Below are 23,845 nucleotides of genomic sequence, written 5' to 3' on the forward strand. Positions count from 1 at the left end.
AAAAATAAAATGTACACACACACTTTACGAAAAAGAAAACGCTACCTCCAACGGGATTCAAACACCAGCCTAGTGATGTTGAAAAATATGTATGAATATTTAGGTATATATACATATATCGCAATAATGTACACATCACAATTTCTTTTTTCTCTTAAATCGCATTTTCTAGGTTAACAAATTGCTCGTTTTAATGTAATAACGTTTATAATTACTTAATTTATGCTTGCGGTAAACCCTACAAGTAGGAACTTTCTTCCTCACAGGAAAAACGTCGGCAAATTCGGTTTTCATTTCTTTTTACGATGTTGCAGCTGTACGAAAAATCTGAAAAAAATTCAGCGCACTGCTTGTGATAGTACCTTAGCAGGGAAGTTAATTTTAGGATGGCCAATATTTTTGTTTTCGAGATATCTTCAATTTTCCGATTTTTCTTTTTTGGTTTTCCATTTTTGATAACCACAGCTTGCAACCGAAAAATCTGAAAAAATTCTATAATATGCGGCTTGATGTCCGAAATATGCCAAATTTTTTTCAAAATTTTAGAAAGTCACCGAAAGGGGAAAATAGGCGGAAATCTAATTTCCCCTGTAACTACCCTCACGGGTAAGTTACAGGATTGAAATTTTACATAGATGAGATTTTCTTGGTTAGTTGTCGAACGATATAAGGCTCATTAAAAACCTCTAAGAGGAATGTTGACTATCTTAATCGGCTAGGCCCTTTTTATGTATAAAATGGAAATACTATATTCCAGAAAAACTGTTTCGAGTTAAAATGGCTCCGACAACGAAGGATTAATATGTATGAAAGAAAATAAACGAAGAAGTACAAGTACATATTATTTTAAAATAATAAAATTTTTCTTGTATTTCTCTTAATTAATTAATGTAATTCAACACCTATTTGCTTTTTAACCATTGCACATATCTCAAATAAAATTAAATTATTCAAGGAGATTATATTCAAGTGTTCCATTTTACAAACAATGAAGAAAATATTCATCTCAATTAAGAATTTCAGATTCATATTGTGAAATAAATATTTTATAAATATTTTTTTATAATCCAATTTTTCCTAGATGGTTGGAAGATTTATAATAATATCAAATGATATTCCCGCTAATTTCTAATAAGAAACGGTACTTTATTTGGCAGAATGCTACGTATAACTTCAAAAAATAATCGGTTCATTATAGTGAATAATGGCAATAGATAAAGTGCATATCCGACACTATATGTGAATTTTTCTCGAATTTCAGCGAGGAAAAAATGCTAAAAATTTATATGAATCAATTTGTCGCTTTCTCTTCGATGGTGTTGTTTCGTACAAAGTGCATGCATTTCGATTTAAAAGGCAGCAATTTCGATCTAACTGGCAAACAAGGCTCCGGAGGCCCACGGAAGTGCGACAATCGATGATTCGGAGAGACTACTGGCTCATGATTCATCACAAATGCAAAAAGTGTTTGCAGAGCAGTTGTGAGTAACGCAACGAACCATTTCGAATCGCCTACTAATCCGCTTAAACCAAGAATTGGAACGAATACGACCGTATACTGGCAAAGGATACTGTGTTGTGCGACATCGCTGCATGACAGTGCCACATGTTGCTTCTGGTACAAAAGAGATCCTATTGTGTCTTGGTTCGACGTTATGCAGCACCTGGCATACTCACAGAACATCGCTCCTTCTGATTTTTATCTGTTTCGATCGATGCAGCACGCTTTTTGCCTAATATGCTCTTCGAAATACAGAAATGACTGGACGATCTTTTGAAATTAAGTAGCTTCTGTATTTAACATTTTTCTCAAAAATGTGTCGTTTTCGAAATACATATTTACATATAATGTTTTCAATTGAGCATTCTGTAATTGTCTCTTTCTTCAATCATTTTAATAAGTCGGCGATAATATGAAAGTTGAATATTTCTGCTGATTTATATTTCACCTACTTATATAAACGTATACTATATACTTATATATTATATTAGGTCTGGAAAGTTCTGTCTGATAATGTTATTGCAAATTTCGATAGGTATGCACATGTTCATTTGAGACATATATTTTTGAAAAATGTTGCTCACAAATTGCCGTCACGCTGGCAAGAGGTCATAAGTAACGACGGAAATTATATTGTACAATAAATATTGCTAAATTTATGAAAAAAATCTATTATTTCCTTTCATTTCTTAAACGGGCAGAACTTTCCGGTAGACCTAGTATACTATAAACGTATGCGATTCGTAGTATATGAACGTATGGATCAATATGTAATAGTTCGTTCCGTTTGAATGTCTGCACGGCTTATGACGTGTTTCATATTCTTCGTGGAACTGAAAGTACGTAACGAAACTTTCGCATTTAAGAACCTCGGTGATCGATCTTCGTTGGGCAGGTCAAATCGACGATCCGTCGGCTGAATTTAAAAAAAAGAAAACGGCAGAAAAGTGAAAAAATAAAAACTATCGGGACACCCGACACTGTTTATGAAATATTATCCACCTCCGTCGAGGTACTCATGTGTACAAATCTCTGGATATAAAATGTGTACACGTGCGACCGCATGAGCTCCAAGTGTAACGAAGAAGAAACTTTCAAAGAGAGTAAAATCTGCAGGAGCAACTCGTAAACAGTCGCAGGAAGTAAACACGAAACGGGGAACTCTGCTGTTAGTGCGAACGAGGTGATTAAACATACAAGACTCGTAGGAAATTCGGTGGAACCTAATTTACCTGAGCTAAGCAACGCGACATACACAAAAGTGTTCGTACATCTTTCGAAACGCAATAACGTTTTTAAAGCTGATCTAAATGACTTGAATTTTTTTAAAATGATAGAGCGACTAGACTACTAGACGTTGACTGAAATACTTTCTTTGTTTAATTTTGCTATTATTTGGAATGACAAAAGAAAAATAAAAAAGCTCTCGTTTTTTAACTTTTTTAATTGTGTCTATAACGAAAATTTGAAAAATGTCTTTCGTAGATCTCGGTAACTTATGTGCATGTTGAAAAATTTAACAATACAGGTTTTATACTCTAAATTCATTCTTTTACAATTTACATTTATCTATTTTCAAATCAAATTCACCCTTTTGCACTCCGAATTCACCCTTTCGCACTCCACAATTAATCTTTCGCACTCCAAATTCAACTTTTGGCGCTCAAAATACACATAAAATGTAAATTAAAAATTTCAGAACATCACGTTAGATTTGATTTTTACTGCAATGGCTTTAGAAATCAAAGTAGAAGAACTTGTTTCGCGAACGGATCAATTTGATTCGTAAAAAGGCGAATTTGATTTTCGAGAAGGTGAATTTGATTTGAGAGAAAGTGAATTGAATTTAAAAGAGGGTGTATTTGATTTCAGAAAAAGGTGAATCCGATTTGAAAAAAAAGGTGAATTCGATGTGAAAACAGTGTAAATTTTATTCGAAAAAAGATGAATTTAATCGAAATAAATTTATTTGTATGCACTGTAGCAAATTATAATCACCTTCTTGAAAATCAAATTCAATCTCTCACAGATCAAACTGTCACCTTTGCGAAACAAGTCCTGTTAGTTTACCTTCTGAAGCTACTGTAATAAAACTGAAATCCAATGTGTTGTTCCGAGGTTCTTAATTTTATTGCAAGTATGTAACAATAAACTGATATACTTATCTAATGATGAATTTACCATCGTCTGTGCGAGAAGTAGTTCCAACGGAATAATTAATAATATAAACGAAAATTATACTTTTACCATAAAATTTTATTTTTGGAAAGACTTCAATTGAGTCATCATTGAAAGTCGTAAAAATAGCGAAGTGAGTCTTATCTGACCAACAAGGTCATACAGTTTCTGGATCTTGTAGAAGCTTACGTTCTTCAAAACTATCTATTCTTTGTCCCATTGTCATCATTCAATGTCTACAGAAACTACAGAAGAAATTTACAAAAAATATTTGATGTTAAATTTATATTATTTCACTCTCGAGATAACCACAGAATAAACTCGATTTACCAATGGATGAATTTAATTTCAAAAAAGATGACTACGATCAGCAACGGGATTCAAAAAATCTTGAAAAGAAAAAGAATGAATTTAAGTGCGAAACCTCAGCTTATTAATGCTTTTGTAAAACAATATCTAGACCTCGGATTTTTATGCATTTATGGTATATGCAAGTTTTGAAAATGCTATTAAATTTTTATAAAATTATTCAGAACATCGAGAATTTGCATAAAAATCCGCAGTCTAAGAACAACAAACAGTCGATGAAAGTGAAAATAAAATGTGACAGTACAAGTTTGTATTGCAAAAGAAGATCTTCCAACAAACTACAAGATGCTCAAGAATGACTAAAACCTTTATGGGTTCGGTAGAATCTCGAAGTCTTCGCAGGTCTTCGGGATCTCAGAGAATCGCAGGATACTTAACCCTAAGTAGCCACGACCCTGAGACCTCCAAGACCTTAAGGACCTCTGAACTTACCGGAACACTGAAATGGTTCGTTTCGTGTTTCTGTAGCCTGACTCGATCTGACTAAAGTCTATCGATCTCGATTCAACCTAACATGGAACCTGTAGACCTTGAATTCGTGTTATTCAACTGTATTGTACAATTATCCAGCGATTTGCTTCACTAAAGAAAAATAAACAGTTTTAAAATATAACATGCTTTCGATGACCAGATGACAAATTTTACGGTAATATTACAAGGTTATCCGAAAGTATCTTTAGGATGTCGAATGAGAATATCTGTCAAACGCCATGTATGTTTCTTGTCACTTTCTTTTCTTTGATGACAATGATAGACAATTTTAACGACAGAGTCGTATTCGATTAAAGAGCGTGTTAAAGTTATTCAAATTTATTTTAAAAATGAGTGTTCAATAAAACATACCCATCATAAATTACGTGATTTTTTCAACATACATAATCGTCCATCCGAGCAAACAATTCGAAATTTGGTTGAAAAATTTGACAAAACTGAATCTATTCACGATAAAACAAAGCCTGTGTGTGACAGACCAAAAATAGCTCGTTCGAATGAAACCATCACTGCCATTCGTGAAAGTGTTGTTAATGAAACATCAACATCAATTCCACGTCATTCTCAAGAATTGAACATTTCTTATGCCACTTTGTGACAAATATTGTATGAAGACTTTGCATTTGCAGGCTTACAAAATTCAATTTGCACAAGAATTGAATGAAAGTGACAATGTGCAATGCAGAAATTTCGCTGGTTGATTGTTAGAACATCGTTCAATTGATGCATTGTTTTCGCATCGACATCATCTTCAGCGATGAAGCTGATTTCACATTGGACGGACACGTCGATAAGCACAATTGTCGCATACGGGGAGATGAAAATCCAAAAGCCATTAAAGAAAAATCACTTCATCCAAAAAAAAGTTACTATTTAGCATGGATTTTGGTCGAAAGGTGTGATCGGTCCATTCTCTTTCGAAAACGAGAATGTAGATGCAGTTAAAGTGAATAGTGCACGTTATAATGAAATGATTGTTGATTATTTATAGATGAAATTTAATGGAATCGACATTTGCAATGTTTATTTTCTAGAAGTCAGTGCTACGCCACACAGAGCGTATGAAAATGTCACATTTTTGCGATCGAAATTCAATGGTCGTTTGATCTCAAGAAATTGTGTTATGAATTGACCAATCTTGTTCGTGTGATTTGATCCCGTTGAACTTTTTTCTTTGGGGTTATTTGAAAAGCAAACCAACAACAATTCATGACCTAAAAACAACATTAGAAATGAAATTAGCGAATTAAACGCGCAAATATGCTACAACGTCATTGAAAATTTTGATATTCGAATTGATGTCTGTAACATAATTCTTATATATGATACTTGATAAATAAATAAAAATATCTATTTTGGATAACTCTGTATAAAGAGTTAGAGTTACGATAATAATTTGGAAAACTTTTTAACGTATATAATATATTTAATTAGCGTAATAGAATATATCTATCGTATCTACATCGTATAATTGGTATTCCTGAAATAATAAACTTCAATGTTCAATTCCTATAATATAAAAAAAGATTATAGAATATGGAAATTAAAAAATAAATTAGTAGAAGGTTTATAAAAAATATCGAAGAGCTCGGAAGAATGAGGAAACTGAAGTTTGAAACATGAGAAGTGCAAGAGAGGAAAAAAGAAACGGAGAAAGAACGCGAGGAACGGAGAGAAGAGAAGCCTGTTTTAGCGGACAATGGATCAATGTATAAAATGACGCGACAGCTGGGAAGTGCAGAACGTGCACGTGCTTTTATTTTTGGCTCTGATTTCTTATCGGTCTTTTGTTAATTGTCGCGTGTACTCGATAAACGACATTCGGACACGTATACACGAGCATTTATACAATTAAATGTATAAGTGACAGTCGATAATTTCAGAACTATTTTTACATTTGATCGTCGCTACATACGGTTTGCTTCGCATTATTACGGAAAATCGTAACAATATTTTTACATCCATTGAATATTTTCAAATCTATTCGAATTCAAATGTTTTCAAATTTAGAGTTATGCCGATGTTTATTTAAACATTTGTGAGACGGAAATAAATGAACGAGACCTCCTAAACTTATAAAAATACTTCTCTGGTCAACCGTATATTGAAAGGTAACTGCTGCGGAACAGTAAAAATAATATTCGCTTAATAATAGGATTATGTAAACCGTCAGGGAAATTTATAGCGATACATGGAGATATCGCCGATAATTGATTGTCCATTATATAGGTATAAGTGTTGTAATAAAGTAGTGGCTTTGAAAGTAAAGGCGACACTTAACAATGTAACACGGTGCTAAATATCGTGTTGAATTAAGATTGAATTGTGCTGTCATTTTCAGAATCGATTCTCGTACTTTGTATGCGGTTAGACTTCTTTTTATATGAAAATATGTACCTGAAGTTTGAACGTTGTGTACAGTTACATAATTGTACGCAAATGTACGTAGGAGTATTCGAAATCAATCTTATATTGTTATAATAATGCAAATTTCAAAACTGTATGGAGGCTAAATATATTCGACACGAAATGTGTCGAAAAACAAATTTGTCGAAAAACAAATAATATGGAACGAGCGAAATGAAAGAAACAGTTTTTACATTTATATCTGCGGTTGCAAGGAAGAACAGCACATATCACAATTTCAAAAAATGTAAGTTTATGCATTAATTACTCGTCAGAAAAGAAATCATAAAAATAATTTGTATATCCTCTAAAAAATTAAAAATAAAAGTAGGAAACACTGTTAATACGAAGAATTAGTTAATAATCAGAACTTTAAACCGTAATATTTCCAAAGGGAAAACACTTGATGTTTTTCTTTGCAATCACAGACCTAATTTCGTGAAAAGTAATAATTTAAATAATTTATCTAATTTAAGGCGAGGGCCTCCTCGCTGGTGAAGACATTTATTTATTTACTAGCATAACAACTTTGAACTGAATGATAATATAATATAAATCTAATCGAGGATCGTTTTGTATGTTTGCCGTCTTTGACGTCTGTTGATCTTTGTTTCATCAAAAATTATTGTTGACCGTGAGCTACAATCTCAATTCGAAAATCGACTTGTTTTGGCACCTTTTCAAATCACAGGGGCACAGTCATTACTGTCATGACTTCATATCGCTACAATTGTATTGAGCAAATGTGAAAATATCGAACTGATAAGGAAATATTGAATACATTTGAAAATATTAAGTGAGAGCGAAAATAATGGACAGCTGTAAGAATATTAAATAGATTTTTAAATATTAAATACGTGAATCTAGATCTGGAAATGTTGATTATATAGAAACGTACTGAATAAATGTGAAAATATCGAATTGATATAAAAATATTGAACAGATATATGTATTATACATATAAGCGTTGAGTAGGTGTGGAAATGTTGAATAGATTAAAAAAATGTGTTTCAGCAGCGAGAAAGTAATTCGCGCTAAACATTTCGTTCGAATGTCCGCGTCCTCTCATCTACATACGTAAAGACTAATTATGATCTCAAGATTCGCCCATACACGTTACCGTACAAACGTACAAACGCGCGTACTCGCATTAATCATACTTATTGTCACTTGTTGAAATTTTTCGCAGCAATCATAATCAGCCTCTAAGTAGAAGTGATAGATGAAAACGCGAGACAGCCCAGTCAATTCGACGAAGATTAGTGATCTGGGTTTGAGAAGCACAACACCACATACCTGCAACAAGTAACCAGTCCGCGTCGATGCTCGCGCTAGCAAGACATAAAAGCACCAACACATACACCGGGATCGGTTTTGTCCCACGTGAGCCGCGCATCGTCCGTACACCCCGCACACATAAATTCGAAATGATTTTCCTGGTGGCTCTTTGTCTCCGTCCGGCTGTCGTGTGTGTTCGGGAAACGTGTTCGCCTCGGTGCTAGAAAAGTCGTCGAACGTCGACGGCCGGCACGACCGGTTAACTAATTAAGGAACCGGTGAGACGATAAGGACACGGGGGGGGGGGGGGGGCAAAGTATATACGGGTCCGATGGGACTGCGGCAGGAGGGAAAGAGAGGCGACGCAGCCGGGACAGAGGAGAAAGGGGGAGAGGGACGACTAGGCGAATACTGCACTTAATAGATCCCGCGGGAGGGCCGATAATTAACATTCCCGTCGTATAAAGCGCCGCACGGTGAACTTCTTGTCGCGTGGCCTAGCCTTCCCGCGGCTAGGCCGAAGATAGAGCGACCATTGTTTGTCCATCGGCATAAATACTGTATTCTCTCGCTTACACTGTACCTCGATAATAGGATACCGCCTAGTGACAGCCTGTTCCTTTCCGCGTGTTATATGATGCACCTTCTATGCAGTATATGGCGCATCCTGCTGCGATGCACTTTTCTGCACCGCGGACGCGACGCGCGCAGCGCGGCTCTACGCCGCGCTGCGAGCGAGCTTACGTTGCTAAACGCTTTCAGAGGGGCCCGTTTATTGAATGGCCCGCAGGATTTCCGCCCGTCCCTTTTTTACCATCGTGTAATTAACGAGATTTTTCTCGCGTGCACGCTTTTATGGAGAGAGATAGGGTCGACCCTCGCGATAAGGACAACCCGGAATCGGAGTGAATGCCAGCCACAAATGGGAAGAAGGATCCTGATTCCGAGATGGTAACGTGAACCAGCCGTAGCGAGCGAACTTCTTGCAGGACTTCGACGCGAAGAAAGGACACCGGGCAAGTAAATCGAAGTGGTTCCGTTGTGGAAAGCATTGCATTTCGTTGTAATTGTATTAGTTCTACCGGAAAGTTCTGTCCGATAGTGTCACTTCAAGTTTCAATCCATATGCACATGTTGATTTGAGACATATATGACTATCTCTCTTTATCATTGCATTTACACGCATGTACTCTCCTAAATAAACTGAAACAAAGATGCCTCATGTCATTATTAAGTGAGACGCGATCGTGAAAACATGGCTACCGATGATAATGCCAGACCACATGCTGCTTTGGCGACTCGTCAGAAAATCGCAGAGCTAGGCTGGGAAATTCTGTCACATCCACCGTACTCCCCAGACCTAGCACCCTCCGATTATCACTTGTTTCTCTCTTTGCAAAGCTTTTTACAGGAAAAAAAATTCAAAACTGAAGCTGATGTCAACCAAGCACTAGTTGAGTTCTTCGCCTCTAAAAATAAATCATTTTTTAAAAATGGCATTTACAAGTTGCCATCGCGCTGGCAAGAAGTCGTAAGTAACGATGGAAAGTATATTCTACAATAAATATTATTAAATGTATGAAAATTGTATTATATTTCAATTCAAAAACGGACAGAACTTTCCGGTAGACCTAATATTTCGAATTGCTTGTGACAGAATGCAAGATGTTGCTTTTACGTCAATCTGTTTGATGTTGGCGTACAAATTTAGTTTCGGGTGTTTCTATTAGCGTGTCGAAGGAATAGACATCGCATAGTGAATGAACATTTCCCGTATTAGGGTAAATGCCCCAGTTTCCACGCGTAAACATAAGCTGACGATTTACCTTCGTCGAACTCAGAATCGTATCGTATAGCACCTCTTTGGATTTCTCTTGGTGCCTGCTATTACTTTCTGAAGAAAAAAATGTAGCCTTCAATTTAAGAAAATTAGGTTGACCTTCAGATCTCCTGTACTACTCCGCTCACAAGAAAATAATTAATACTACATGATGTAGTTCGTTCTACCAAACAACTTTTGTAGGAACATTTTCTCAATAACTATAACTTCTTCCGAGATATCTTGCTGTACTCACTTAAAAAAGGCACCCTGCATATAAATCAATGATCTATTCTTCCTTTTTGTTATGTTTACCTATCAACATGTAAGATTCAGGAAGAAGTATTAAATTTTTCATATGTTTAAGTGTGAAAAACAATCAATTTTAATTAATTTACGTTTTCACACGTTTCTTTAAAGTCTGTACAAAGACTAATGTGTCCAGAAGAAGCACATTGAAAAATATGTTAAATAAGCTGATAACTAAAATTACAAATCAACCAAACGTACTCTCTTACCTTCTATCGAAAAAGGCCGCCACTCGAGTGTTAATCCTTAAATTAGCCACTTATTTAAGTACGCATTTATTCGTACAACAATTTACATTCCGAATCCTTACCGTGTACAGCTGAATCCTTTTTAACAGAGCTCAGCACTTACGAGCTTTGATATCAATTTTCGCTTGTCTCGACCCCCTTTAAGTCCTCTTAATCTTGTACGTAAGCCCGGGCTCGATCAACCGTGTGGAACGCGTTTGCTCACACTGCCGTCTACCAAATTAATTTCGTGCGATTGATTCAAATGGAGAGGAAGCGACGTTCGAAGATTCGTGTCGCACGATTTACATCGCGCGTGTCTGGCATAATACACGAGTGCTCGTAGAAGGAAACGGTTGATTCTTATTCGGAAATCATAGAAACAGGAGTTCTTCTTTTTTTTCGAATGTTAAGAAATTATCGGTCAATTATCACTGTCGTTTCAAGAACGATCGGCGATTTGTCTCGTGTGCAAGTCACGTTTTAACTTGTCGCATGCTTGCGTGTTTATGTATAATAGAATATTGCCGACATTCGCGGAAAACTGGTCATCCGGTTTTTCGATAGAAAAGGCATACGCTAGCAGGATAATGGATAACGTGCTGTTCAAGATGTATTAAAGGAAAGGGCATTAAAAAAGAGACGATTTATTATTGTTAGGAAGATACGAAACTCATTGTTTAATATCTTGTAATCGGTTGAATATTTACAGCGAGGTTACTAAAATGTACTGTTGCACTGTTATTAATTAAGCCGTTTTTGACGGGTGTGCTCATCATAACATGAAACGTTGCGATTTCTACATGACGAGTATACTCGTCAAATGCAGCTAACTGATTAAGAAGGATATAATAATTCTTTAAGAAGGATATAATAATTCTTTATTAAATTATATATTTTATAACAGAGTTGTAGTTAAACAAAGTATGGAGAAAACCAAACATATGTATACACTATAATTACAATAACTTTTAATACTAAACCTATTGAGTTGATCAAAATGATCGGTTTCATATTTTTGATTTTTAAATTGCTGAAATCATGTGAAGACTATCGTAGAAAAAGAAATCACCTTTAAGTCTCGGTAAGTTTAATGTTAATTTAAAATAACGAAGCTAACATTAATTTTCTTTTATGCAACGATCTTCCTGCAGTCTACAGAATAATCCATATAATTGTTTGAAAACAGTTTTTTTCTAGTACGACTAGGAAATAATGTTCTAGAAAAAAGTGAGAAATCTATTTAAAACATTTACTATAATTTTTAAATATTGACAGTAAACGGTAGAATTTGATTTCGATTTAAAAGAAGTGAATAAGAACTAGTATATTTAGTAAATTATGTTTCAAATCTTTGTAACGAATGCGACACGATGTATTATAGAGCAAAGGGTTAAATGAATTATATTTTTCCTGTAAATTGATTAAAAATATTGCATCGGTGCTCAAGTTCTACCACTTTTGTTTTAAGTGCAATTTTCATTTTAAAAAGCAAATTTCATAGCAAAAATGGATGGGTAAAACATAAAATAATGAACAATGAATAAAGAAACTAATAATATTGATGCATTAATTCCAACTCATTAAAATTATTTAAAAGAGAATAAAAATTTCACTTGATTCCTACGTTTGAGAACAGCGCGGATTTATGTTTTTTACATCGTTTTAAAGTCTTTCTTTTTAATTTGTTTGGAATCTTTCGTTTTACTTTGGCTGAAGCCTAATGAATGATGAATATTCTCAACTATTCAGGTCAGTAAATGAGAAACAAAAAATTGCTTTCAAACCTATTCCACTTCTCGAGCCATTGAAAATGTGATGTAACGGGTCTAGCAGTTCAGAAATGAATATTATAAATATCGTACAAGAAAAATTTCGGTGTGATTCATAAATGAACCAATATCTGTCATCCGCGTGGCCGCAGACAGACGGCTGTCCGATGGTTAAACGCATGAATGAACCTATTACAATTCAAAGAGATTCCAGCGTACAATGAGTTGCAAAACACGCTCATATTGAAAAGATTTTGCAAGATTTACACAATGATCGCCGAGCTCATTCTATCGGTTTTTAATCTTCGCGCGACGTAGGCGCCCTTTTTGCCGCCCACCATGCAATTTATCTAGCCATCCGTCCGATTATCTAGCTATCTATAGTTATTCGACCGCGGGCTGAACACCAACGGCGAGACAAAGCACGGCTACGGGACTGGATAACGACGTACATGCGCTTATAATATTTATGTTACACAAGCGCGCCAGTTACTGTTAACTCGCACCTATTTTTAGTGCACATTCAATAACCCAAAAGTTATCTAATCCGTTTCTTACTGGCTACGAATGGCGAGGATTATACGGGATCACGAGACCCTCTGGTCAACAGCAATACAGTAAATTCTCCGTAATCGATGCTCAGATTGTGCATAAAAATGGACAATTTGGGAAGAGGAGATACGATTTTTCAAATCTTGGGGCTCGTTTTTATAGTTGTTGACAACCAGTAACTACAAAAACGAGCCGCAAGGCTCGAATAATCGTCTCTCCTTTCCCGAAATTGTCCATTTCTGTGTACAATCTGAACGTCAATTAAGAAGAATTTACTGTAGTCAGCTGTAATTCTCGAAGAAAAATTGGTGATTATTTCGAAGTCGGACGAATCGTATTCATTATTATCAGAGTTGCGCAAAATTTTATTCGGTTGACGGATAAGAGATAAAAACTGACGAATAATAATTTATCTAGATACAAATTTAACCAAATTAGATTTTATTAGAATAAAAATTCATTTGAATAAGAAGTTATTTCTTATTCGAATAAGAATTTATTTGTACAAGAATTAATTCGAAAAATAATCGATTTGAATAAAAATTTTAGAATACAGTGTTTTTCTCTATGGTTTGGTGATTAATTTCTTCCATGTTACTTTTTACAATCATTATTTGATTCGAATAAGAATTCATTTAAACAAGATTTCATTCAAATAAGAATTCATTCGTTCGTGAATTCATACAGAAAATAATCGATTGAATGAAATTTTGTTTATAACATGACCATCGGAAGGGATATAATTTCACGTTTTCTTTTAGTTTTCGAACACGGAGGTCATTCCAAGATCATATTTTTACATCAACTACATGATGCAATAAAAAGGTTATCAATTCTACGCAAAAGAACAACGGTAACCGTGTGAACTACGAAAATGATGGCCTTGGAAAAAATACTTTTGCAACATAATGATTTTTTAAACCATTCGAATAGTATACAAAATATTTTCCGTAATCCCATAATTTGAGGGCGCACATTTCGAACGCCTACCTAACAAATGCTTTCATAAATGTCATACATGCTCGCAGAATGCATTTATAAAAATATAACGAACTTGGGAAATTTTTAATAATTTCGGAGAATATAAATAAAAAAGATACAAATTTTTGGACAAATTCAATAGATCAAACAACTGCCAATTCGATAACTTTCACGCAAATGGAAATGTTTAATCATCAGTGCCTAGAGAATGTATCCTAGTTTTAAGCACTTTTTGAATTTTTGCTTTAGTTAGTCCCGTTTTGACAGGAACGGTCGAGCCATCTTAAAAAATGGAATTCAGAGCGAGACCGTTTAAAACCTAAAGAAACAGCACTTAAAACAAAATTAACGTTGCTTTTTTTATGGTCCATAGCATTGTAAAATAAGCAATAAAGACTTATATCAATCATATGTTTATATTTCTTCTATTTTTAAATATAAGTCACGTTTGATCGCGTCGAAGTGATCTAACCCCTTGAGAAATTCAAGAATAGAAACGGCAGAAAGTTCACAGGAATGTGAGCCAAGGTAAATGCCAGGAAATAATCATAAGGAGATGACCTGGAAACGGGACTTGCTAATAATTCACCTTGGATTCCATCGACACCATATTTGATCACACTTTAATGGCCCCATTAATTGCCCCATGTATTTCCGAGCAGTTAGCAGGAAATAAATTCACCATATCCCACCTAAATAGAGAAGCAATAAGATCGGTTGCATAATTAAATGCTCCATACGACGTCCACCTCATTAACGGATTCGAACGAGCGGAAGAACCAATGATTCGAGGAGTTAATTATTACCAGAAAATCAATACACGCTTGCATTCCAGCATCGAGCCGGCAATCGGACACGTTTTAAATCCGAGTCGGCGGCGGCGGCCGGTGGTTACTAATCACTATATCACCGAAGCAAAACGAGCAATCGAGCCGCGGCTTCGCACGCTAACTCCGTAGCGAGCATTGACTTCTCTCGCGTTCGGGTCACTTTCTCTTTCCCCGGCCCGCCCTTAAACAACAATGATATGCATTCGTTAAGGCAGCGAAGATTGAAAGATCCTCGAGGGCGTGTCGTGATGCGGCTCGCAACCCTCCTCGGGGGTGTGCGCCCGAGCCAGCAATTATAATATAATTATAACGGTCATTATGTCAGTTAATTACGGGCGGATCATGCTACACGGATCACTAAATCTCGCATGACAAATAACGGCGCTCCCCCCATCAACGTCGTTTATACCTTGCGATCTCGGTTTCACCGGCTGCGAAGACCCACCGCTGCACAGTGGTCTGGCAACCCGCTTTCTCTGGTCAAAATTCGATTTTAAAGTTTCTGAGTACCCTTTTGTACATTTTGTCCAAAATAGTTCTTGTCCCCGATAAAATATTTCAATATCCGGCTAGATCAGGGATGTTAAACTCGCGGCCCGAGATGAACATTTTTGATGTCAAGTATCAGGACGTAAACAATAATTTAACTTTATATATGTTTATTACAATGTACTAGTCAAAATAAAAATATTTGTTTCTATGAACATTGATTTTTCTTTTTTTGCGGCCCACCTAAAGTTAAGCATTGTTTATTTGGCCCAAGTTAGCTTTTGAGTTTGACACCCCTGGGCTAGATTGTCGTTATTTGGTACATTTTGTTATCAGAAAAGTACTAAAATTGAACGATATACAGTAAAGTCTCCCCAATTGACTCTCAGCTTGTAAACAAAAATGGACAATTTGAGAAGAGGAGATACGATAATTCGAACCTCGTAGCTCGTTTTTGTAGTTGTTCCCAAATCGTCTATTTTTGTTTATATGCTGAGGGACAATTTAAAAGATTTTACTGTACCCTCATAAGAGAAGAGGCTAAAAAATATAGGAAGGAGTAGAAATTGTCCAGACAATTAATAAAGCTAACATCTCATTGCGGTAATAAATATAAAATAAATAAAAATAAATGTTCATATAATCATATGGAAGTTATAATCAATCATAACAGAAGTACTCGGGTATCACGGTTATATTGTAGAACTGCGTCGACAATTTTGATTATTGACATAAGGATTAATGTACACGATGCGGAAAATTTTGTGTCCCTTTATGAAAAACGCTCCTTTAAAAAAAAATTCGATGTCTAAATGTTGAGGACTCATCAGATGGATGACGGAGATCCTCTGAATATTGCACTTGGTGCCGACTACCTCGAAGGACCACCCACTGTAGTGGGACTCTATTTGTAACGCGCAACCTAACCGTTACGCGTATCTCTCTATGTGTTCTGTTCTGTTCTGTCTGAAAGTCTGTCTTGTCTGTACTTTCTGTCTGCTGTCTTGTCTGTTTTGTCTGTTCTTCTGTGCTTTCTGTCTGTCTGTCCCTAGAGGACCGGAGTCATGCCTAATATGACTTCGGTCCTCCCTACTTCTCTTGACCTAGGGTGGGCGGCAAGGAATTACGGTCCAATTACTGCAATCCCAAATCCAGTGAAACTGCCCCAAACGGTGGGCCGGGAGTTAGGAGGGAGAGTGGCAAAATAACTTCTGCTAGACATCCCGCGCTGATGGGCCTACGTGCCCGAACAATGCCAGACCCAACCGTAATTGACTGGACCGTAATCAAGGACCAGGAGACGTTATGACGGTGCCGCATGTGCCCGGGAACGGCCCGGGACAGACCCATACCGTCCGGGTACCCAAGCACATGGCCCCTGCCATAAATCCTGGCCACTTGGCCGTAACACTAAATCTATTTTGTTCTTCGAAGTCTGTATGATTTTTTACATCTGTTAGTACCGTTCGTGTACGTTTCTATCTTCTTTCGATTAAAAATGGAAAACGATAAAGAGCGGAATTGAAACCGAGCATTGCAAGAATCTCGTTGCACTATTTTTATTTGATTGAAGATATTTTTTTTGTGTGTGAACGAATAAGTACTGAATAAGTATTGAATTGCACGAGGGGAGGAATGAAAAACGCCGACATTGTTATGACCTGCGGATAGGGAAAAAAGAAGGCAAAGAAGACGGTTAAGAAAAAGAATTAAAATTATTATTATTGGAGATAGAAGATCTTCCATCAATCATTCAAGTCGACGAATGAGTTAAAACTAGCTTTACAAAATGCGTGGAACGAAATTACATTAACCGATTGTACGACAATCATTAATCACTTTCGGTAAGGCTTCGAAAATGTATTGAGGCAGAAGGAGAAAATTTGCGAACAATTAATGTAAATTTTATTGTTCAGTTTTGTGATTAATGTGTTCGTTAAACTGGTAAAATATATACAATTTTAAATTGCGCTGTCCTTGTTAAATATAAATATACAGATATAAGCACAGAATTTTCTCTGCATCCTTTATTGACAAATTTTTGTTTTGCTATAAACTGTGAAGCCTCTGAAAGAGAGAGAGAGAGAGAGAGAGAGAGAGAGAAGCTTTGAAATACAAAATATTATTCGTTTAGATGGCACCGTGACGGGTAGACTGCGGACCACTATGCAAAATAAAAATTGTCAATTATATAAAAGAAGAGATTAAATCATAGATCTACTTATTCGATCAATATTTTCAATCAAATAAAACTAGTGCAACGAAATTCTTGCGGTGCTCGGTTTCAATTGATTAAATGATTGATGAAAACGTTTAAAGTGATTAATCGTCGAGGAATCGACGACTGGATTAATAGGTTGACGAAATTAATCGTCGATTGAAATAGACAGTAACTAATTGTTGATTTTTTAATGGAATTGGTTCGTTCTGCGAGTGGCGCCATTGAAAGGAAAGTCAAGTAGCCATTAATACGTAAGTTCCTCGATTGATCAACTTAAAATGTATCATATTTTGGAAACTTCATAAAGTCCAATTTTTGGAAACTACCTCGCGACGAGAAAAATTAATGCGAGGTAGCCGTTCAACTATTTGGACGGACCTAAATAAAATTTGCAATATTCGATGTTATTAAAATTTGCAATGTTCAATGTTATCAAAATTGCCAATATTCGATTTTATCAAAATTATTACTTTGACTGAACTGTGGCATTATTCGTGATCGTGTTACAATTTTATCACGCGTAATTATTATTTCATATTATAAATAAAAACGAAAATGTTATCAATATTTGAATATTTTTCTCGAATTGATTGACAATATTTGACGTTATCAAAATTATTACAAAATGATACCGGTGGTATAGTCTATAACAATATTTATATATCAGAAATATTTTCGAACATCCAGAAATTTTCACGAATGATTTCTGTCACAAATGGTTACATACTTTAATTATTACTATCATACAGTTAGAATAAGAGCATTGCACGAACGCGTATACATGCTCGCACCGGACAGTGTGTATTTTTCACATACTTTAAATGAATTGCACTTGTACTTTTAATTACGGCATTAAATTCTTGCAGTGTACATCGTGACACAAAACTGCTGCTTCATCAGCAACGAACAAATTACAGCCTCTATAATTACACTGTCATTAATAAGTTACGAAGACGTACAACGCAAGATGCAACGCGCTCGAATTCATCTGATTCCGCTAACAAGAATTCGTACCGCATCTGCTGATAATTAAAGCCGAAGAAAAATCGTTGATCTTGATTTATCTTTTTCAACAAGGGCTTTTTACTCGCATAAATTCTACGGCAAGGTTTAAGGAGTAAGATCTGTTAATAAATAATGGATTACTTATTAATCGATTTTAACGAAATGTATTTAATACGTAATTTCTTCGGAATGAGAACTCCTCTGCATTCCTGGGGGTTTCGTCTGCGGTCTACGCGAATAGTTGGAATATTTTCAGGAACGTTGCGTAGAATGCCGTCCATAATTTATGCCCCGCACGAACTCTGATTGCATTCAAGTATTAAAGCGCCGCTAATTCATGATTCTGCAAATGATATTTTTCTGACGCTATAATTAAAACGTGCATCGATGAAAGCTATAAGTTGCACCGGCGTTGTTCGGAAATTTTGTAACAAAATAAAATATACTTTTAAATAGTAGTAAAAAGATAGTAAATATACTTTAAATAATATTACTTTTAAATGTGCTACAAATATTACATTCTTTCATTAAGTTAGAAAATCTGAAGTATTTCACAAAAAATTAAATGCATCAGAAAATGCATTATTACTAGACTGCAGATTTTATGCATGTGTGACATACATGAATGCTAAACAGTGAAAACATTTGAAGAATTTGAGGATACTGCTGCATTATTGTCATGGACAAATATATATTTACGAGGACACCTTTTAAAACCTTTTTAACTTTTTTTATATTGAACACCTTCATATATTAATTGTTAAATTAATTGTTAGATTATGCATCAAAGGGATATCAAATTATTTTTATTGAATTCATTAATTACATAAAGTAAGAAATAATATTTCCATTTCGGCTTAACCATATATAAAATAGAATATTAATTAAAAATAATATTGAAATTGCATTTTAAAATTAGATTGAGAATTTGTATCTTTAATTAATAGACGCCAAAAACAAGCTAAATTATTGTTAATAATATTATTCATAATTTTCCCAATTAAAGTAATACGAGCATAAAAATAGAATCTGTATATAGTTTTAAAAATAAATTACTTTTTTATTAATATTTCTTGCATTTTACATAGTTTAAAAAAATCATTACATTTTCAATATGAAATTAATATATGCAGAGTGTGTCATATAACTTATACAAACTCTACAACTTTAATATATAATTTAAATTATATAATTTAAAAATTATATGGAGTGTGCAGATTTTATGACTCATTCTGTATATAATATTTATAAGTATTTAAAAATTATGAATTATTTAAATATTTTCAATATTACACTTTAATCATTAAGCTATATCTTTAAGATAATAATAATATGCAATCTAATAATACAAAACTTTGATAGAATTGTAGTTTCAATATCTTTTTTCAAACAAACGATTGATATATATTCAGATAAACTAAAAAAAACTCAGATATGTTTTGTCATTCCGCCTAATTGCTATTTTAGCAAAAAATTTTGGATGCATTATCTGGTAAATTAGTATTTCTAACATCTCAAAAAAATTCAACTCCTTTGGTCCAATATTGAAAAAATTGTTCTCTTTTAAAAAGTATCCACATATATTTGTCCAAAACTATAAATGTCTCCCTAGTTCCTGTATCCTGTAAATAATGCAAACAATTCTTATTTTCCATAACAATCCGCAGTCTAGTTCATTGCTTGCTGCAACCCATTACTACATCCTACAAATCTCTCCCTCAATTTTTGTCTACGCATTTTCACTTTTCATAAGACCGAGTATTCAGAGCAAACGTGTTACAATTCTGCGTACCGGAAACGGTCGAAAATTACAGCGAAAGAGAAACGTAACCGTTCGATGAATGATGCTGGATATACATATTCTACGCAGACTTCGGTAATTAGAGAATAACGTAGCGCAGGATTGTGTCGTAAAACAAGGAAGAAGTCCATTGTGGCTCGTTTGTTTCGACGTGCTTATTAGTAGGAGAGGAACAAATTATTATTTTGAGAAGTGAAGGAGAAAGTGAAGGAAGCGTTGGCTTCAACAATTCATTCACCTACCATAACGTCTCACGAGTTACTACAGAAACGATCTAAAACTGTTCGAACTTTCCAAGTTTCGATAAAATACAAATGAAGATGATTACTGCCTGGTGGTATTTTCTCGAATACGTAACATAGCATACGTAACATATATTTTAATATTTTATTATATAGATCGTGGATTTATGCACTCTTGGTAAAAATGAATAGGTGAAACACAGGATAGTGAAAGTTCAGAAGAATTTGAGCACATTGTCAAAGTTAACTTATCGCAATTGACAAGACGGGAAACAGACTTTGATTTAACTTCTGTTCCTTGCAATTGACTCAGTCCATTTATGTATTTTATTACTTTATATATTACTTGTTGCTTTTTACATATACTTTTATGCTTTAAAAATTCGTTTACGTTATGATGAAATCCATAGTCCATAATGATGATTTGGATGAAATCCATTGTTCTTACTTTTCTTAAAATTAAAAATTCGATAACCTACTTTAAACATCACAATAAAGTACAAATGGAGATAATGCTGATAGACAATGGTTTATACTTAAATACCAAATATAATTTCAGTGATAGACAAGCTTTTCTGTACATATTATTTTTTAACCTTGACATCATAATTGTTGTCTACCAAATTCTACTTACTTCTGACATGGAAACTACGCAAGTAGCTCATTAGGAAATTATAAAGTCGATGCTCTAACTGCAATATCCCACGAGTTACTAAATAAATTATATAAAAATATTCAAACCTTAAGTAGCACAATAAAGTATAAATAGATGATGATGATATAGAGTGGTACATACTTAATACTCAATCTAATTAGAATAAAAGTATATACTGGTTGAGAGAAGCGTAAACTTTCCAACTTGTTGTTTTACAAGTCTTAAGGGGTATTCGAGCGTGAATCTTTGAACAAATCGATTTTTTATATTTTCTTGAAGAAAATAGATTCAAAAATACGTCTACCGAGATCAATGAAATCCATTTTTTAAATCTCCGTTATAAGCCCAAATAACAGTTGAAAACACATCATTTTTTTAACTTATTTTATAAACCAATCGCAATTTTTAAAAATTTTCAGCTTAGCCTAATATGAAAGAAATTACGCCGTTTTAAAGTCGTTCGAATGCTTTCATGTGTCTCACTGTAGTTTCTTAGTAAGAAAATTCCAGGGGAAGTTAAACAAAAACGCGATTTGCGCTAGAAAACCCCCTTCAAAATTCGATGGAATTAACCTCGTCTTTCGAATAGAGATGCCCGTGGTCATAATAGCTGTCCACCGCAGTCTACTTACTTCTGGCTTACAACGTAGGAGCGGAATGGACAGCTATTATGACTCGAAGTGCCTTCTTCCGAAAAGAAGAGACCTTAGTACGGGTAAAAGTCAGCTGTGCCGGGCCACGGGTCAACGTTCGATCGAATGTTTGGCGCGCGTCGTTGACCCCGATTTCTGACTCATCCTGCGATTTCAGCGGGGCCAGATCGAAGTGGTCGGGTTCGACTTGTCTACCCAACCACGCCTTGTATTGTCTCACTTTAGGCCCGCTAATGTGTGCCGTGCGGTCCCACGTGTGCGAGTATGTTACCGGTCGATCAAAGCGAGCGAGATCTTCCAACATCCGCGGAGCATTATGATTTACCATGGATGCAAGATCACTGCGCATGGGCGGCCGTTCAGCAATGGCTAAGAACCAAGCCGCAGACATTATAAAACTGATAATTCCTCTGAAATGGTATGGAAAAGGAAAAACTGGCTCGCGACGGGTGCAGGAAAATGACACGCGAACAAATCATCGGAACGGAAAAAATGGACATTGTGTGGCAAGACTAGAAAGTCGGACACATAGTGGCATTTAGAGCTGTTTACGTAACTTTATGCAACGAGAAAAATGAAAGGTAAACTGTTGTCTCGAATGCGTTCGAGTGTACGATATCGTTTCAATTATCTACCTTTGACGTCCTAAATTGACTGCACGCTTGCTCGTGGTGTGCTGCTCTGCTTAGCTAAATTATCCTAACTAGCATTTCCGGTCATTCAAGAAATCAAGCATTAAATTATTAAAACCATTTTTAAATAAATGAAAACAAATAAATGGAATTACATTTGGAACTCTGCGAATTATATAGAATATTCTAGCTTTGGTTAAAAGGTGAAAGGCACGCGACGTTCCAAATATTTTAACACTTAAATGGCCGCATATTATTCCCGTAGGCTTACTCTAAGACCGCAGTATGCACTTTGCGGTATGCTTTGAACATCTTTGATATATTTTTACTCCAGAATTGCCTTCAAAAGCTTCTAGATTTATGGTTCTGTCCTTCTTTATCTAAACATCTTCATCTTCTGATTATTCGGAATTGTTCGTCTCAGCATTGAAATACGAGAAATCTCGTGAGCAGTCGTTTTAACGTTAAAATATCCTGAAAAGTGACAAATTAGTGGATAATTCTCATTTTCGTGAACTGTTTCATAAAAATTTGAGGAAGGGCAAAATTTCTTACATCAATTCTTTATGACGGACGTAAAATAATAATGCATTTCACAAACCTGCATATACTATAAATGCATAAAAATCTGCACCCTATTAATGATATAATTTGATACAATTTTAATTTAGCAGAAATCGTATATATATATTGCAATATGTTACAAAACAATGTACATATATTACAAACGAAATTGTAACGGTCATTACTAGACCGAATGATATTAGTTCAAATTTTAGAAACGAGATTATTTTAAATTATAGAAGATCGATAGATTGATATATTCAGTAAAGATGGCGATAAAAACTGTAGTAGTAAGAGTTAAATTGCATTTATAGATATTTTAAATTATGTCATAAAAGGCCCTTGCACAATAATTTCTTTCACAGCTACGTTGATCAACAATTCTTCGTCCTTAATCATCTTCCTTATAGAACAAGACAATTTATATCTCTTGCATGTACCAATTTACTTTTGTTCTCAGATTTTTGTAACAAAAGAATAAAATTCTGTTTCGATTTAGAAAAAAATAAATAACATTCATGTAGAGTAGATTATGCATAAAATCTGCATCTGTATACATTGTTACAGTATAAGGCGTTAAGATGCAAAAGGAGATAACTATATGCAGCAAAAAATGTATATAATCAATTTCGAACTTGAATATAAAATACATGTATTTCTTTTCCATCTTTCGCCATTTTTAATTCAGACAGCCATTATTCACATAAAAAGCGTGATAGCGTGAGCAATAATATCAAGATTTGTTGTAGTAGTAAATCGCTCGCATATACTTAAGCAGTAATGATCTAGAAGGATTTCACGCGTACACTCCGTGACCACATAACAATAAGTGTCGATAGTAAATCATTCACTTGGATTAGTGAGATTAT

This window comes from Megalopta genalis, chromosome 7 (assembly GCF_051020955.1).
Source record: "Megalopta genalis isolate 19385.01 chromosome 7, iyMegGena1_principal, whole genome shotgun sequence".
NCBI classification, from domain to species: Eukaryota; Metazoa; Arthropoda; class Insecta; order Hymenoptera; family Halictidae; genus Megalopta; species Megalopta genalis.